The 19,357-nt window shown below is 40.2% G+C and overlaps 1 pseudogene; it reads left to right on the top strand.

Moving 5' to 3' along the window:
- Positions 1-289: 289 nt before the first annotated feature.
- LOC123818679 overlaps positions 290-19,357 on the top strand; it is a 33,386-nt pseudogene continuing 14,318 nt past the window's right edge.

Below are 19,357 nucleotides of genomic sequence, written 5' to 3'. Positions count from 1 at the left end.
TATTAATTTTTCTTTGGTTGGAAGGAAGAGATGAAGATAAAATTTTAAGGGTCTTCCATTGAACAAAATAATTTAGACTTGAAATATTTAGAAGTAACAAATGTCTCTTGAGTACATTTTAAATACAATTTGGTACATCTAGCTACATGATAATCAATTAAGAAATTTAAAAAATGTTATTATGGAAAATTTCAAATATATTCAAAAGTAGAGAAAATAGAAAAACAAACCTCCATGTACCCATCACTCAGCTTCAACACAGTGAGATGAATTGGGAAGAAGTTGAAGAATGGGGCCCACGTCTGCTGACTTGGCCGCAGTGGCTGCCAGTCAGCTTCGCCTGCTCCAGTGTACCCCAGCTCCTTTTTTAAGGAACGTCATAAACGGAATTCCAGACATCTTGAACTTTCACTTGGCTTTTCTATCCTCTCTAACTACCATATCGCCGTCACCCCACACATAAGGTTTTGAGATTAAAACAGGAAACAACAAAAACGTTAAAGGGCCACATGCTCCCAAGGGGGTTTGTCACAGGCAGTCTTGTCAGCATAACTTCATGGATGCAAACTGTACAACAGGATGGTTGCAGGTACACATTTTCTGGGCCAACCACTACAGAAAGTCAAGCAAGCATTCTTAGAAATTCCTGTCTTCTGAATATTTTCTACCACTAGATTTATCTAACCAGTTAGCTCTAGTTAGCATTTTGTCTACTTCTTACACCCCTATCCATGGCTTCTCTCATCTGTCAGTAGCTGTCTTAATTAACAACCACCAACTAGAAGAGCACATAGGCTCAAGGCTGCATTCAGGATTCCATCTGTCAACTGAAATAAAAAATACAGGACCTATAGAGTGAAAAGGGAATTAATTGATTGTTTTAAAGAAAGAGCACCAAGTTTATAATATTCTGTGTCCATTCTTATGCCCACCCTCTGTCCCACTGAGTACCTAAGCTCTCCAGCCTCCCCCATTCCTCTTTTGGAACACATGGTCCCTCCCCTCCTCCATCAGTGTACCAGCCACTATTTATCCTTCCCCTGAACGTATACTACATGTCATACCTTGGGAGCCCTCCTGTGTAGATATTTAACATGACATGTGGCTCATCTCCCTGTACCAGGAAGTGAGGTTCTAGGTGCAGGTTCCTGTATCCCCTCACACATCTGTACCCCACAGAGCTTGGTACAGCCTCAGGAGGGGGTCAGTTGCTCTTCACGAGGTGAATGAGCTTGTGATTTTTCAGGAACTGATTATTCTAAATTGGGATTGCCTATTCCCTCCTTTCTGCAGCTCACGCATGGCATTGGCACTGTGTTTCTGTGGCTAGGTGTTGGCAAGAGAAAAGATGGACAGACCATGGACACCACTACTGCCTCTAGGAAGGTTGGACTTTTGGTAGTGTGTTTGGATTCTCTGTGCTTTTAGCTGTTTTCTGCTGTCATTCATAAAACCACATTCCTGAGCCCTGAGAATGCCCTGGCAGTGGTTGTCAGAAGTTGTGTCTTCAGGAATGGGATGGATTCACATTCAGCTGGGAAAATTCACCAAGGCCAGTCTGTCAAAACAGAAGTAAAAGAAGCCATAGATATCCAAGGCAGGTCTATGGGAGTGGTTCCCAAACTGTGTGCAATAGAGCCACTGAGTTGGTGTGGCTCCTTTTCCAGGGAATTCTGATGTCGCTAGGCCTGCAGCCACATTTTGGGAAATGCTGCTTGGTTATTGGATTCTCTGTTTTTCTGAAAGTGGCAAGAATGCCAAGAGGGCACTCATATTTCTGTATGCCTACCCTATGTTGAACTGCCTTCCATATGTTGTAGTACTGAATCCTTACACCACCCACTAGGGAGAGATTTTCTACAGCTGAGCAAACAGAGTTCCTCAAGGCCAAGTGATAAGTGATGAGCCTGGGATCACTCATGGTGAGCTTGCTTCCCAGCCCAGGTTCATTCCATTACTGTTGTTGCTAGTGATAAAGAGAAATGTTTCCCATGGGGTGGGGTCCACACTGAGGGGTCATAGGAAATTCCCTATATACCTATTAATTCATAGAAAAGCCCTAAATCCCCTCAAATTACTCAGTGAGACAAGTGTTTCCTTTTTAATTCTTTCTTTTATTTTTTCTACCTGGGGACATCGTAGTTTGGTGCTGGTATATCCCTAATACCCTCCTAACACTCTCTGATTCCCCTTTTAAACAAAAAAAGGCCTTCAGCAATTATCTGTTGGGAACCACCCTGCCTGGTTTCAGGACATGTAACCACCTCCCCCCTCCCCCCCCCCCATGACTAAGGCTGAGTGAGAGACCTTTGGACCATAAGTCACTAAGGAGACAAAGCTTATCTCCCTGGCAGGAGCACTGCTTCTGCTCCTTTTTCCATAACTGGGCCCCAATACTTGATCAGTTAGCCAATGACGGGTAAGATTCCCCAAGGGGGGAATGACCTAAGACAGACATGATCACATGGAGGCCCCAGGGAAGGACTTGGGGGCTGTAGAGAAAAGGGGTGATGTGCCCTCGCCCCTCAGCTTTGACAAAGCCTGAGTCCTCATTCTGCCTTTGAGAAGTCTCCTAATCTCTTGGCTGCCTTGCCTCCTCTGCCAGACTGAAGCCTGAAACAATGACAAAGGGCAGTGCAGCACTGTGCTGGAAATAGTGGGCTCCCCGGATAATCAGGCCTGAGAAAGGATATGTAGAATCCTATGAAACCTGATTTGTTGAGAATGCTCTTAATTAGATGATAAAGGCCCAGGCAAGAAATGGGTTTGGTCCCTTAAGTTTTGTAGCTTTTTAGGTGATAGACCCTGACTCAGAATGAGCCCTAATAATTCTTTGAATGCTATCTATTGTTTGATCCTTACTGCCTGACAATGATTAATAAGCTGTATCTGTATTCCTACCCCAAAAACCTAATAAAAGCCTGTCTAGGCAGGAGAACGGGGTGCTTTCCTCTTGAGAGAGTGACTGTGCCATCCCTTTTCCTCCACAGGATTCGGTAGTCCATGTGAATTTCTCTCGTATCTCAACCATAATGCCATGGACACTGCTGGCTGGTGTCTGCATCACTCATCTATAACTGTAAAACTTTAGTCTTGTTTTGTTTTCTTAGTATTTATATTCTCTTCCTTTTACGGCAAATTAAATTTGTTGTACACTTATGGTAGTGCTATAACCTTTTCTCTTAAAGTAACTTACATAAAAAGGATTAGTTTAATTAAGGACAAATTTGGTAAATAAAAGTATAAGCTCAAGTGCTGGATAAACTAGATGGCCACATGCAAAAGAATGAAGTAAGATTCCTTCTTCATACAAAACTAATTCAAAATTATTCACAAATATATGAGCTATAATATAAAACCCTTATAAGAAAACTTAGAAGTAGATTTTCAGACATTGGCTAGGCAACATTTTTTAACTATAAAGCCAAAAGCATAAGCAATAATAAGTGAATAAATTGAACTTCATCAAAAGTAAAAACTTTTGTGCTACAAATAATATCATCAAGAAAATGAGAAAACAACCAACAGAGTAGGAGAAAATATTTGCAAATTATATATTGTATATGGGACCTGTATTCCAGATATGTAAAGAACAACTTACAACTTACTAAAACAGAAATTAACAAATGGACAAAAAATCTGAATAGGTATTTCTCCAAAGAAGATACAGAGCCCTGGCTGGTGTCACTCAGTGGATTCAGTGCCAGCCTGTGAACCAAAAGGTCACTGGTTTGATTCCCAGTCAGGGCACATGCTTGGGCTGCAGGCCAGGTCCCCAGTGCAGGATGTGTGAGAGGCAACTGATCAAGATGTTTTTCTCACACATCAGTGTTTCTCTCCCTCTCTTTCTCTTTCCTTTCCCCTCCCTCTAAAAATAAATAAATAAAATATTGTTTTAAAAAAGAAGATGCACAAAAGGCCAATCATAAGCATGTGAAAAAAGGCTTGATAGTATCAGGGAAATGGAAGTGAGGTACCACTTCCCACCTACTAGAATGGCTAATAAAAAAGAAGTAATAACAAGTATTAGCAAAGTTATGGAGAAACTGGGAGCCTGACACTTCGCTGGTGGAAATGTAAAATGATGCCGCTGCTTGGGAAAACAGTTTTGGCAGTTCCTCAAGATGTTAAACATAGAGTTGCCATTTAACCCAGTCATTTCACTCCTAGATTAATAAAAACATTTGTGCATGAATGTTCATAGCAGCTCATAATGAGAAAAAAGTAGAGATAACACAAGTTTCCATCACCTGATGCATGTATAAGTAAAATGATGGTTAATTTGATGTGCCAATATGGTTGGGCTATGGTCAAATATTATTCTGGTTGTTTCTTTGGAACTTTTTTTAAATAATTTAACATTTTATTGGTGAGCTGTGAGTAAAGCAGATTATCCTTCATAATGTGGGTGGGCTTCATCCAATCAGCTAAAGGCCTGAATAGGACAGAAGACTGACCTCCCTCAGGTAAGAAGGAATTTTGCCAGTGGATGACCTTTGGGCTTGAACTGAAACTCTTCCCTGGGACTCCAGCCTGCCAGCCCCTTCCATCTGATTTTGGACTTGCCAAGCCTAGAATCACATGAGCCAATTCCTTAAAAATAAATAATCTCTCCCTCTCCCTTTCCCTCTCCCTCTCCTCTCCTCTCTCTATACATACACACACATAACCTATTGGTGTTACTTCTGTGGAGAGCCCTGATTAATACAGTGGTAAATGCATATAATGGAATATTATTTAGTAATAAAAAGAAATGAAGTACTAATTCATGCTACAACATGGATTAACATTGAAAACATCACATACATGAAAAATCCAGTCACATGTTATGATTTTATTTATATGAAATGTCCAGAGTAGGTAATCCATAGAGACATAAAGTACATGCATAGTTCCTTAGTGCTGGGGAGTAGGAGTGGAAAAATAGGGAGTGACTGCTAGTAGGTATGGAGTTTCTTTTGTGGGGGATGAAAATGTCCTAAAATGAGATTATATTATCATTGCACAACTCTGTGAATATATCAAAAACATTGAATTGTACACTTTAAATGGTGAATTATATCTCCATACAGCTATTTTTTTAAAGTACAGGTTGTAACTGGATAAAACAAAGTTCATAGCCAGAGTCTAGAAATGTCTGAAGCAGGGAAACACAGAATGGGAGACTGACATTCCTCAGGATATCTCATGTACCTTCCTGGAGACACACTGTCTGTACATGTTTCCTTTTTATTCACTGTTGTGTTATTCATAATCACAAGAAAATCAATCCAATTTTGGCCTAGATTGGTAGCTGTATTACTCAACCTGATTAAAAATATAAGAACAAAATATAGGTTAGCTTATGAAATAAGAAGTAGGGAAGCTGATGGATGCTAAAGAAGGAATCTAAAATGCACAGTGGACCACTGCCTGGAGAGAGTAAGGAAATTTATGTCATGAGGGAGGTTTATGTGATATTTCACATTATGAGTGTTTCCATCATTGAACAAAGAGCCTAAGCTGCTTCTCATCCCACATGGAGACAAACCAAGACATGGGGGCTGGCTGCACATCTGGTATCCCTAATTGTCTTTGAAAGTCAGTGTGCCTCAGATTTTTGAGAAAGTGGGTGCCAATATACTTCTGAGTGGCCACAGTCCATTTTCTCAAAAAAAATAAAACTTTTTAAAAGAATGGATTAAGCATAAAAATAAGTTCACTGGGGTTCTACATGTAAGAAATACTTGCTGCCTTGACTGGTGCAGCTCAGTGGGTTGGGTGTTGTCCCGAAGACTGAAAGGTCAGGGGTTCAATTCCCAGTCAGGGCACATGCCTGGGTTGTGGGCCAGGTCCCCAATTAGGGGTGTGCAAGAGGCAACCAGCTGATCAATGGTTCTTTCCTTCTCTTTTTATCTCCCTCCCCCTCTCTCTAAAAATAAATAAATCTTTAAGAAAGAAATCCTTGCATATTAAATAAAAACATTCATTAAGTAGTCAAGCTTTCTTAGGTGCCACCCTCTTCTGAGAAATTTTTTTTTTAATTTACAGTTTGAATTTTTTTTTGAGAAAGAAACATCATTTTGTTGTTCCATTTATTTATGCATTCATGGGTTGAGTCTTGTATGTGCCCTGACAGGGGATTGAACCTGCAACCTTGGCATATTGAGACACTGTTCTAATCAATTGAGCTACCTGGCCAGGGCTTCTGAGAACTATTGATCATGTACTGTCCAACCCCTTGTAGCCTCTGTTGAATGGATAGCAAACCTTGTGAGCCTACCTCACTGGCCACAGTGGATTCCACTAGGTGAAGATATCTGATCCACATTGGGCCAATCAGACCCTCTTTCCTGGAAATCTGGGATTTGAATTTAGAGATTAGTCAATATGCTTCCTATAAGAATTTTAGAATGACTTCTAAAATTTTTTTAAATGGCAAAAGATATTATTTCCTGGGTTCCATAAATTCTTACATTTTAAAATAAAATAATATTGCTTTTCCCCCTTATCCAGTGGAATCTAAATTCATCCACTTAACATTCAATTTTTAAAAGTACTTTATTAACAGCTGGATATTTTCCATTATTCTTTTTCTCTTTAAACTTATGTTTAACTTCCAAATTCTCCATTTTTTAATCCATCACATTATATATATATTTTATCTTCACCTGAAGACACTTTTTTTCATTGATTTTAGAGATAGAGAAAGGGAGAGAGAGAAATATTAATGTCAGAGAGTGAAAAAATTAATTGGTTGCATCCCACATGTGCCCCAAATGGGGATAAAACCTGCAACCTGGGTAAGCACCCCAGCTGGAAATCAAACCCATGAACTTTTGGTTCATGAGACAATGCTCCAAACAACTGAGCAATACTGGCCAGGGCTGATCACACTATTTTACTTTTCCAGAATGAAAATACCTGTGTAAATTGAAATTAGAAATTTAAAAATTTGACTTCCAGCCAAGATGGAGGCATAGGTGGACACACTGTGCCTCCTGGCACAACCAAGATAGAGACAACAACAACTAGAATAACAACCAGAATTGATAGAAAATTGAACTGTATGGAAGTCAGACAACCAAGGAGTTAAAATAGACATGTTCATCCAGACCGGTAGGAGGGGTGGAGTTGGGGGAAGCCAGGCAGAGAGGGGTCGAGCAGCACAAAGAGCATTGGGGTCAGGTGTGTAAGACTGCAGCGGGCAGACCCTGGGTGCAAGCAGCAGCTGGCAAACCCTGTCCAAGGGGTGGCAAACGGCAGACCCAGCAAGGCTGTGATTGTGAAGCAAGGCACTGTGCACAACCCAGGATCCCAGTGCTGGGAAATAGAGCCTTGGGGTGCTGACTGAAAACACTTGTGGTGGTTGAGGTGCAGGGACAGACTCCCAGCCTCACAGGAGAGTTTGATGGAAAGTCCCATGGAGTGCACAAGCCCACCCACATGGGAATCAGCACCAGAAAGGCCCAGTTTGCTTGGGGGAAGCAGTGGAAGGGACTGAAGTCCCACGGAAAGTGGAATAAGTGCCATTGTTCCCTCTTGGACCCTGTCTCCACATACAGCGTCACAACCCAGCAACTGGGTTGCCCTGCCCTGGTGAACACCCAAGGTTCCGCCCCTCATACGTAACAGTCACAACCAGACCAAAAGAAAGAGAGAGAGAGAGAGAGAGAGAGAGAGAGAGAGAGAGAGAGAGAGAGAGAGAGAGAGATGGCTTAAACAGAAGAACAAATGAAAGCCCCAGAACCCCTCCTTTTAAGCAAACCTGAGATAGTCAACCTATCAGATGCACAGTTCAAAACACTAGTGATCAAGAAGCTCACAGAATTGGTTGATTTTGGTCACAAATTAGATGAAAAAATGAAGGCTACAATAAGTGAAATGAAGAAAAATACATAGGGAACCAATAGTGATGGAAAGAAAGCTGGGTCTCACATCAGTGGAGTGGACCAGAAGAAAGAAAGAAACAACCGAACAGAAAAGAATGAAGAAATAAGAATTCAAAAAAATGCGGAGAGGCTCAGGAACCTCCAGGACATCTTGAAACATTCCAACATCCGAATTATAGGGGTACCAGAAGGAGAAGAGGAAGAGCAACAAATTGAAAACTTATTTGAATAATGAAGGAGAACTTCCCCAATCTGGCAAAGGAAATGGACTTCCAGGAAGTCCAGGAAGCTCAGAGAGTTCCAAAGAAGTTGGACCCAAGGAGGAGCACACCAAGGCACATCATAATTACATTAGCCAAGATAAAAATGAAGGAGAGAATCCTAGAAGCAGCAAGAGATAAGGAGACAGTAGCCTACCAAGGAGTTCCCATCAGACTGTCAGCTGATTTCTCCAAAGAGACCTTACAGGCAACAAGGGGCTGGACAGAAGTATTCCAAGTCATGAAAGGCAAGGACCTACATCCAAGATTGCTCTATCCAGCAAAGCTTTCATTTAGAATGGGAGGGCAGATAAAGTGCTTCTCAGATAAGGTCAAGTTAAAGGAGTTCATCATCACCAAGCCCTTATTTTATGAAATGTTAAAGGGACTTATCTAAGAAAAAGAAGACAAAAATCATGTATAGTAAAATGACAGCAAACTCACAATTATGAACAACCACACCTAAAACAAAAACAAAAACAAACTAAGCAAACAACTAGAACAGGAACAGAACCACAGAAATGGAGATCAGATAGAGGGTTAGCAACAGGGAAGTGGGAGGAGGAGAGAGGGGGAGAAGGTGCAGAGAATAAGTAGCATAGATGGTAGGTAGAAAATAGACAGGGGGAGGGCAGGAATAGTATGGGAAATGTAGAAGCTAAAGAACTTATGACACATGGACATGAACTAGAGAGGGGGGTAATGTGGTGGGGGAGGGTGTGCAGGGGTGAGGGGGGTGGAGGGGTGATGGGACAACTGTAATAGCATAATCAATAAAATATTTTTTAAAAAAATTAAAAAATTAGCCCTGGCTGGCATAGCTCAGGGGATTGAGCGCGGGCTGGGAACCAAAGTGTCCCAGGTTCTATTCCCAGCCAGGGTACATCCCTGGGTTGCAGGCCATGACCCCCAGCAACTGCACATTGATGTCTCTCTCTCTCTCTCTCTCTCTCCCCCTCCCTTCCCTCCCTAAAAATAAATAAATAAAATATTAAAAAAGTATTTAAAAACATAAATATTAAAAAAAATTTAAAAATTTACAGTGACCATAAAGCTCTCAGTATGTTAAAAATAAGTTAAATGTGCTACATATTTTCATAAGCATTCATGTACAGTAAAGTTTTATTGGCCTTTTAAACTCTTAGTTCATGTATGCAGTGATAAATATTGATATCTTCATTTTTATCGGTTATATGTTGTTTATATCTATAATCAGTATATATAGTGAATTACTTTGTCCAAACAAGTGTGCAAAGGAGATTGTAGGTAATTTGCATTTTGTTACTCAATTCCTTGAAGTTCTCTCAGTTTTATGCCAGAAATTACTTAGTAATAAATCATCAAATATTTATTTATCACTAGACAGCTCTAGTAGCTCCTTTTAAAAACAGTAATTATTTTTGTTTATTTCATATTAATTAGGGTCTTCTTTACCTGTAGTTTGGTAAAATAAAAAGGGGGAAAATTGAGTGAATATTGTTTACAGGGCAATGGTACCAGAAAGCTCTGGCACAGACATCAAGTTATCAGGTTGAACTTGAGTCCTGCTCCTGTAGATCTTAGTTTTCCAAGTTGCTATAATAATGCTGCCAACCATGACATTTTTGTTCACCCCCTCAGCACTTTCTGTCACACAATAATAATACTCCACCACAGAGAAGTAGTATTAAGCTAAATATATTAAAAGGCCTTTACCACACCAAGGTTGTGTTTGATCCCTGATCAGGATACTTATAAGAATCAACCCACAAATGTGTAAATAAGTGGAACAACAAAACGATGTGTGTTTTTTTCCTCTCTCTAACTGTCTCTCTTTAATAAACAAATAAAGCACTTTATGAAAATTCTTTACCAAATAGAAAATGCATGCTCACTATACTGAAAGAGAATATTGATCTTTTATTGGATTTATCATTGGTGAATATGTTCTTCCATTCACTAGGTTGTCTTTCCACTTTGTTGATGGTTTTCTTTGCTGTGCAAAAAAGGTCTTAGTTTGATATAATCTCATTTGTTTATTTTTTCTTTGTTTCTCTTGCTTGAGGGGATATATCAGAAAAAAATATTGCTATGAAAAATGTCAGGGATTTTACTGTTTATGTTTTCTTCTAGGGTATCAGTTAAATCCATCTGATTTAGTGTGTTATTTAAGGCCACTGTTTCCTTATGGATTTTTTGTCTGGAAATTTTATCTATTGATGTCAATGGGGTGCTAAAATTCCCCACTGTAACTGTATTACTGTCTATCTCACCCTTTATGTCCATCAAAATTTGCTTTATATATTTAGGTGCTCCTATCTGGGGACATATATATTTACAAGGGTTATGTCTTCTTGTTGGATTGACCCCACAAAGCATTCTGTAATGTACTTCATTGCCTCTTGTCATGGCCTTTGTTTTGAAGTCTATTTTGCCTAATATTGTTATCCCAGCTCTTTTTTCCATTTCTACTAGCATAAAACATCTTTTTCTATCTCTTTATGTTTAGTCTGTACATAGGGGTCCTGGTGGCTGTCCCGTCAGCTATCACCCCAGAATCACAAATCCCAGTCTTTTCTCACATGACTCGTCTGTTCCACCCTTCCTCTGCCAGATCCCAGGCTGAGTGGCTGTGAATGAGATTTTGTTGACCCTTTGAGAGGGTGGCTGTGTCTTTAGTCAACTTCTGTCTCTCCCTGGTAGACAGAATCCCTGCTGATTTTCACAGCCAGATGTTATGGGAGTGCACTTCATCCTGGCTGGGGTGCTCTGGGCTGGGGACCCCAGCATGGAGTTGAGACCCCACAGTCCTCGGGGGCGGGGAACTTTGCAGCTGAGATATCCCTTCAGAATCTCAGCCACTGCCCACCTGTGGGAGCAGGGCCAGCCCTTTTTGGACTCCACTCTTCCTACTAGTCTCCCTGTGGTTTCTTCTGTAACTTGTTATTTATAAGACTCTTTTCAGCTAGCCTTCAGTTGGTTATTCAGGCCAATTGCTTGATATTTTTCTTGTAATTTCAATTTGGTCCTGGGAGGAGGTGAGTGTAACATCAACCTACTCTGTCTCTATCCTCCACCCCGCTAGTAGCTCCTTCTTTAAGCAGTGAAGTGAAAACTTCCCCATGGCCCTGGAGCAGAGGCTGTCAATGCTCCACCCATGTCTCTGAGGAAGTAAGCATTTCAGGACATGGAGATGATGTTCTACTATAATGACCTATGACTGTCCCCCTGAGATCTTTCTTTTTTGCATTAGTGTGAGGAAAACAAGTGCCAGGGAATTAATGCTCCTGAGAACAGCTTTCAGTCAGTGACAAATGAAATTCTGAACGTAAATACCCCCTGAAGTGTGTTCTACCTGAGTTCCCTAAGGAAGTGAGCCACGTCTCACAGAGTGGTAACTTGCTCATGAAGGCAATCTATATAGGCTTCCTCCTCTTTCCTATCACTTCCCATGCCCCTGTTGGTGTTTCCTGGGATCACGTCTTCAATTTAGCATTTACACTCAAGTCTTATCTTGGCAATGCTTCTGGGGTGCCAGGTGGAGTGGCTTGAATTGTGATCTCCAAAAAGATATGTCCACGTCCTAACCCAGAGTACCTGTGAATGTGACCTTATTTGGAAAAAGGTTTTGTAAATGTACAAATAAAAATCTCAAGATGAGATCATCCTGAATTACCCCTGAGGAGGGGCCCTAAATCCAAAGACAAGTGGCCTTATAAGAGAAAGAAAAGGAGAAGACACAGAGATAAGTAAGGCCATGTGAAGACATATGTGGAGATTGGAGTGCAGCCACAAGCCAAGGAACACGTGTAGTCACCAGAAGCTGGAAGAGGCAAGAAGAAATTTCCTCCTAGGGCCTTTGGAAGGAGCACATCCCTGTTGACACCTTGATTTTGGACTTCTGGCCTCTAGAATGGTGAACAAATACATTTCTGTTGTAAGCCACAAAATTTGTGGTAATGTATGTTGTGACAGCCACAGGAAACTCAATTTCTAGAGAGGGTGGCAGTGATGTTGCACAACCATATAAATATACTTAATGCCACTGAACTGTACACCTAAAAATGGTTAAGGTGGTAAATTTTATGTTATATGTATTTATCACAGCAACAACAAAAAAAAGGAAAGGAAATAAACTAAAAGAACAGAAGCTAGAGAGGTTTAGTCAGTGCTCAAGGGATCCCATAGACTGGGAGAGCACACAGAAGGGCTTCGGTCAACTGTGATGTGGCGTGGGGGTTGTGGTCAAGGGTGGGCATTTCTCATCTCATCTTACATTTCCCAGCTGTATCCCTCAGTGGGCTTAGAAGAACAAACCAGAAAGCATCCTCACTCACTAAAACAAAACAAGCAAACATGAATTGATTTTATCTGGAATATAGCAAGCTTTTACGTTCTCGAGACTTGAAGAAAAGTCCAAGTAAAACTCTTCCTGCCTCCATGTTTCCAGATATGATGGAAACATGGCTGTCACCAATACCAGGCTGAGTTTGAGATTCCATTGAGCCTCTGATAATGATTAACTTTCTCACCTGAAAAATCTGCATAGACACATTCTCTGATGAATCCTTCTATGAGTTTGTGGACCTAGGGTTTCATGTACCTGCTCTAAAAGCTGAGCAATTTCATCTACACGTATGCCTGCTACATGAGCAGCTGCTGCCAGTTCAATGTCAAAGCAAACTAGGCCTTTGAGCACAGGTGCTTCTAGAAGCCCACAATCTCATACAGGAGATACAAACACACACAGTATTAGTTGGGACTTCCCCAGTTTTAAGTGATAAAACCTAATCCAACAAAGTTTAAATTAAAAGTCAATATATTATTATTTTTTTTAACTGAGAATTCCAGGGATATGGGTTTCAGACACTGCTGGATTCAGGCTTAGAGTATCATCAGAATTCTACCTCACACCTTTGCTCTCCTCTGGATTCTTACATTTCCCCTGGAGGCAAAGCTCAAGGTGTTCATATTAATACTAGTAATTTTAGGAGGAGAGACAAATTCTTTCTCTTCCAGGATTCAAATCAAGCTTTCAAAAAGGGCTCTGCTTGAGCCATAGACCCATCTTCTCCAAGTGGCCAGCTACACCTTGTGCTTCCTTTCAGGTGAGCAAAGTGGGGCCATGTAACTAACAACCTTAGAAGAGCAGATAAATGGGGAGGAACAGCTGGGGAGAGAAACAGACCACACAACCCAGGGTTCCAGCTCAGGGAAATAAAGCCTCAAACCACTGATTGAAAACACCTGTGGGGGTTGAGGCACCAGTGGGAGAAACTCCCAGCCACACAGGAGAGTTCATTGGAGAGACCCACAGGGTCCTAGAACGTACACAAGCCCATCCACTGGAGAGACTTTGCACTAGAATCTGCACTAGAAGTGCCCAATTTGATTGTGGGTAGTGGAAGAAGTGACTGAAAACTGGCAGAGAGCGGAGCAAGTGCCATTGTTCCTTCTTGGACCCCTTCCCCACAAATAGCATCACAATGCATCGATGTGGGTTGTCCTGCCCTGGTGAACACCTAAAGCTCCACCCCTTACTATGTAACAGGCATGTCAAGACAAAAAAAAATGACACAAATGAAAGAACAGATCAAAGCTCCAGAAAAAATACAACTAAGTGATGAAGAGACAGCCAACCTATCAGATGCACAGTTCAAAACACTGGTAATCAGGATGCTCACAGAATTGGTTGAATTTGGTCACAAATTAGATGAAAAAATGAAGGCTATGCTAATTGAAATAAAGGAAAATATAAAGGAAATTATACAGGGAACCAACAGTGATGGGAAGGAAACTGGGATTTAAATCAACGATGTGGACCAGAAGGAAGGAAGAAACATTCAACCAGAACAGAATGAACAAACAAGAATTCAAAAAAATGAGGAGAGGCTCAGGAACCTCCAGGACATCTTGAAACATTCCAACATCCGAATTATAGGGGTACCAGAAGGAGAAGAGGAAGAGCAACAAATTGAAAACTTATTTGAACAAATAATGAAGGAGAATTTCCCCAATCTGGCAAAGGAAATGGACTTCCAGGAGGTCCAGGAAGTTCAGAGAGTTCCAAAGAAGTTGGACCCAAGGAGGAGCACACCAAGGCACATCATAATTACATTAGCCAAGATAAAAATGAAGGAGAGAATCCTAGAAGCAGCAAGAGATAAGGAGACAGTAGCCTACCAAGGAGTTCCCATCAGACTATCAGCTGATTTCTCAAAAGAGACCTTGCAGGTAAGAAGGGGCTGGACAGAAGTATTCCAAGTCATGCAAGGCAAGGACCTACATCCAAGATTGCTCTATCCAGCAAAGCTTTCATTTAGAATGGAAAAGCAGATAAAGTGCTCTCCAGATAAGGTCAAGTTAAAGGAGTTCATCATCACCAAGCCCTTATTTTATGAAATGTTAAAGGGACTTATCTAAGAAAAAGAAGATAAAAATCATGTATAGTAAAATGACAGCAAACTCACTATTATGAACAACCACACCTAAAACAAAAACAAAAAAAAGCAAACTAAGTAAACAACTAGAACAGGAACAGAACCACAGTAATGGAGATCACATGGAGGGTTAGCAACAGGGGAGTGTGAGGGGAGAGGGGGGGAAAAGGTACAGAGAACAAGTAGCATAGATGGTAGGTAGAAAATAGACAGAGGGAGGTTAAGAATAGTATGGGAAATGTAGAAGCCAAAGAACTTATATGTATGACCCATGGACATGTACTAAAGTGGGGGAATGTGGGTGGGAGGGGGTATGCAGGGTGGAGGGGAATAAAGGGACAACTGTAATAGCATAATCAATAAAATATATTTTTAAAAAGCAGGAATTTTTTTAAAAGGCACCTACAAGGTATGGGAAGGAAATCCATTTACCAACCCTAGAATACCTGCTAAATAGTAGGGGCACTGCAGGAACTCTCTCCAGTGTTGCCATTTGTTACACTTTCCCTGAGTCTTGATCAATCAAGCAGGAGCACAATCCATGTACTATAGCTAGCCAGCCAAGGCTGCCCCAGTGTACCCCAAGACCCAAGTCCACACCAGTTTCATGGTTTGTCCCCAGGACTACCTTTGGCTTTCACTTGTTCTAGCTACAGCTGTCACCACAACCCAGCTTGTCCCCAGGCCTTCTCATAAAAAAAAAAAGACTAACATTGAAAGAAGTTGGAGCACGAAAAGATCATGCTAATAATTTTCTGTACCATGTTTTGGCATGCCTTTAGTTTTCTCTTATCTACAGAGACTTGGCTTTGAAATAACACCAGGATTCAGTTTCAATTCTATTGTTATTATTTTTGTCACAGACATCTGATAGCCTTGGTTTTTGTAAATTCTTAGCTTCTTTGTCACATTATCAAATGGAGCATGTGCAAAGTCTGTCCAGAAGGTATCTAGCCATAGTATGAAAAAGAGACATTTATTGAAGAAGATACAAGATACAAGAAACATTGTATATAGAACAATGACACCTCAGTCCTCTTCAAAGTAGGCACTTTGGTACCTCACACCGTTCTCCAAATTACCGTCAGCCGCCCTGTTGTATTTTCCTGAATCTCATCAGTGGTCTGAAATTTCTTCCCTTTCAAAGGTGATTTTAGTTTTAGGAAAAGTCAGAAATAGCTGGTTGCCAAATCTGGGCCATAGGGGGGCTGAGTCACCCGAGTAATTTTATATGTCACCAAAATACTCTGCACAAGATGTGACTGGCAGCTTCATCACGCACTGTTGTGTTGAAGCTGCCAATCACCAGTTGCCCATAGCTGTGGCCTTCTGAATTATCTGAAGAGTTTTCATGGAGGAATGTTCAAGCTTAACGCAAGATTTGATGCGGATTTGTTTCTCTACTGGCTCAGTCATATTGCATGCAACATCCATGCAGCACACATGCTCACTCAAAAGTGTCTACTGCCCCCACTAACTAGTAAAATGAGGTTATCATTGATCACACATGCGCATCCAAGTCCACTCTCCTCTGCTGCCAGGTTACATCAATGTTGCACAAATTGTTCTCATTGTATTAACAATGTCTGGACTTTTCCTGGACAGACCTCATATATGAGAACACTATGCCAATGATAGAAATCCTAGAAAATGTAAGCTTCTTTTGTTATTAAGAGTTTGGAAATGTCATAGTCTTTAACTTATTCTCGTGATATAAGGGAAGTCCTTAAAGGAATCTAGTGTGTTCTTAGCTTGCTTCCCTTTCTATCTAGCCCCTCCCTAGAGAATTTATTTATTTATTTGTTACTGAGGGTGAAACAGACCTGAAAGAACATGGAATATAGGCATGCTGAATATATATTAACACTTAATTAGTATCTTTTTTAAAAAAAGACTTCATTTATTTATTTTTAGAGAAACGAGAAGGGAGGGAGAGAAACATTAATATGTGGTTGACTCTCCTGGCCCACAACCCAGGCACATGCCCTAGACTGGGAATTGAACTGGCAACCCTTTGGTTTGCAGGCGGGTCCTCAATCCACTGAGCCACACCAGCCAGGATTTAATATTTATTTTTACGCATCGTGACTTCACACCTTAGCACAGCTCATTTCTCTCTCTCTTTTTTCCTTTTTATTTAGTTTATTGGGGTGACATTGGTTAACAAAGTTATACAGGTTTCAGGTGCACAATTCTACAACACATTATACAATGTTGTATGTGCTCACCACCCCAAGTCAAGTCTCCATCCATCATCATTTATACCCTCCTCCACCATACCCTTCTTCATCTCTCCCAACCCCCTCCCTTGACAATCACCACACTGTTGTTTGTGTCCATGAGTTTTTTCTTTTTTGTTCAATCTCCCCAGCTTCCCTCCCTGCCACCAACAGCTAGGACAGTCATTTCTGAAAGGTTCTGGGCTGACTTTCTCACTCAACTTTATTTTCAGTGGACCTCAGGTGGACCTAGTTGAACTCATCACCTTGGGTTTACTTACCACTCTCATCAGTGATCCACACTTGAACCTCTTCTATTTATTTACTTGTGTGTTTATTTGTTAAAAATACAATGAACATCATGAACTCACTATCCAGTTAGGGAACTAACACACTGACAATGACTTAACATCTTCTACATGCTCCTGCCCTACCCTGTTTCCTTCCTGCTTCCTCCCACTTACATAGCTGGGATTCTGAATTTTTGTGTTTTTATCCATTCTTGGTTTAAAATATTTTTATCATACTTATATGAATGCAGACAATATAATGATTAATTTTAATTATGTTTGACATTTATAAAAAGGATATCATGCTGTATATAATCTTCTGGTTTTTTTTTCTCATTATGTAGTAATAGTTTTCTATTACTAAGAGTCATTCTTTTTTTTTGTGGGCTGCTGTGAGTCATTTATCTTTATTGCAGTATAGTATTTCATTGTGTGACTACACTAGCATTTATTTATCTGGCTTCCTAGACACCAAATATTAGGCTTTCACATTTCTTGCTGTAATTAACAGCACTATGATGGGTATGCTCATACATGGTTCTCTCTCAGTGCACACCTCCTGGGGTTGTCCTCGGTTTATACCCAGGAATGGAATGCGGGTTAGTTGTAGGGTGTACGAATATTTAACTTTGCAAGATAATGCCAGACTGTTTTCCAAAGTCTTTGTAAAAATGTATACTTTCACTAGGCTATTGATCTATCCTCTTCAGCACTTGGTATTGCCAGATGTAAACTGGCACCCCTTTATGGTCTTAATTTGCTTTTCCGGAATTACTTATAAGGAATGCAACAAATGAAACAGGAGAAAAATTATTATTCATATGAAAAGTAAATCAGACATGCAAATGAACTCCAGATGGATTAAGGATTCAAATGTCAAAAGCAAAACTCTCAGAAGAAAATACGGGTGACTATCTTTAGATTTTGAGGGTAGGGAAAGGTTTCTAAAATATTGGACACAAGAAAGCCCATTATAAAATAGATGTGTGATGAGTCTGGCTATACTAAAATTAAAAACTTACAGTCATCAAAAGACATGTTAAAGAAGGTGAAAAGATAAGCGACAAACTGAGAGAAGATATATCACATACAACAAAGAATCTATATCAAGAATATGTAAAAAAACTCCTACAAATCAATGAGTAAAACAAGTCAATAGAAAAATAGGCATAAGACATAAGTGAACATTTCACAGAAAACATAAAGCCAATACTCATATGGCAAGAGACTGAAATTCTTGAATTTTAACAGGCATCTTTTGAGGGAAAATAGGATACTTCAAAAACATAGCTTCAGGTCCTGGCTGGTCAGCTCAGATGGTTAGAGCAGCATCCCAATGTGCCAAGGTTGGAGGTTCAATCCCTGGTCAGAGCACATGCAAGAATTTGCAAGAATCAGCCAATGAATACATAAATGGGTGGGGGGAAAAGTTGATCTCTCTCTATCTCTCTCTCTCTCCTTCCCTCCCTCTCTAAAATCAATACAAAATATAAAGGAAAACATAGCTACAATGGTCTTCTTTGAGGCTAAGGACAAATTAACATCTAGAAAATGAAATGCAAACTTAAACATTCATTCAATATTCCAGGAAAATCAACTAAAATGAAAGGAAAGTGGATTATTTACCGGTGTATTTTTAAGTTTACTCTCTGACTTTAGTTACTTCTGTTGCCTTACACTCAACAATGGTACTCCTGTTGCTGGCACTCAGCAATGGTTATATACATTGATTGATTGACTGTGCTTGATTTTCTGTAAGCCTAACTTTGATTTCTTTGAGACTCAGAGCATATGGGCACATAGTTTTAAGACATTAATAAACATTATAAAATGTGATCTTCTTTCTCTGAATTCTGTGCCCTGTTGACTATAAGAATAAAGCATCCACTTAAAGGAAGAAATCAGATTTAATCTAAATAAGACACAATACAGCTATGCAGAGCCCAGACCCTGTAGTCGGAAACAAAGTGCTTAGTCAGCATTGCTAGGGAGAATCAGAGCACAAAGGAGGATGGGAATGCCCCAGGCTCCTGCACAAACCTAGAAATCAAACAAATGTGCTCTCACAAAACAGGCACTACATTGTAAGGTGCCCTCAGCATTGCTTTAATAAAAGTGACATTTCAAAGAGTAGTTACTTCTTTAGTATCAGATTGTTAAAATGTGAGCTTATAGTATTTTTTTCAGGGAAACAGCTCAAAATATTACTATTTCTGAAGATTGGTCTGTAGGAGAGTATGTAAAGGAAATTAACTTGTGATAATATTACTTGTGTTTTCTGCAGAAAGTTCTACTCTA

This window comes from Phyllostomus hastatus, unplaced genomic scaffold (assembly GCF_019186645.2).
Source record: "Phyllostomus hastatus isolate PE091 unplaced genomic scaffold, TTU_PhHast_1.1 phas_contig_29, whole genome shotgun sequence".
NCBI lineage: Eukaryota > Metazoa > Chordata > Mammalia > Chiroptera > Phyllostomidae > Phyllostomus > Phyllostomus hastatus.
Note: the sequence above shows the minus strand (reverse complement) of the source record. Positions and strands in the feature narration are given on the sequence as shown.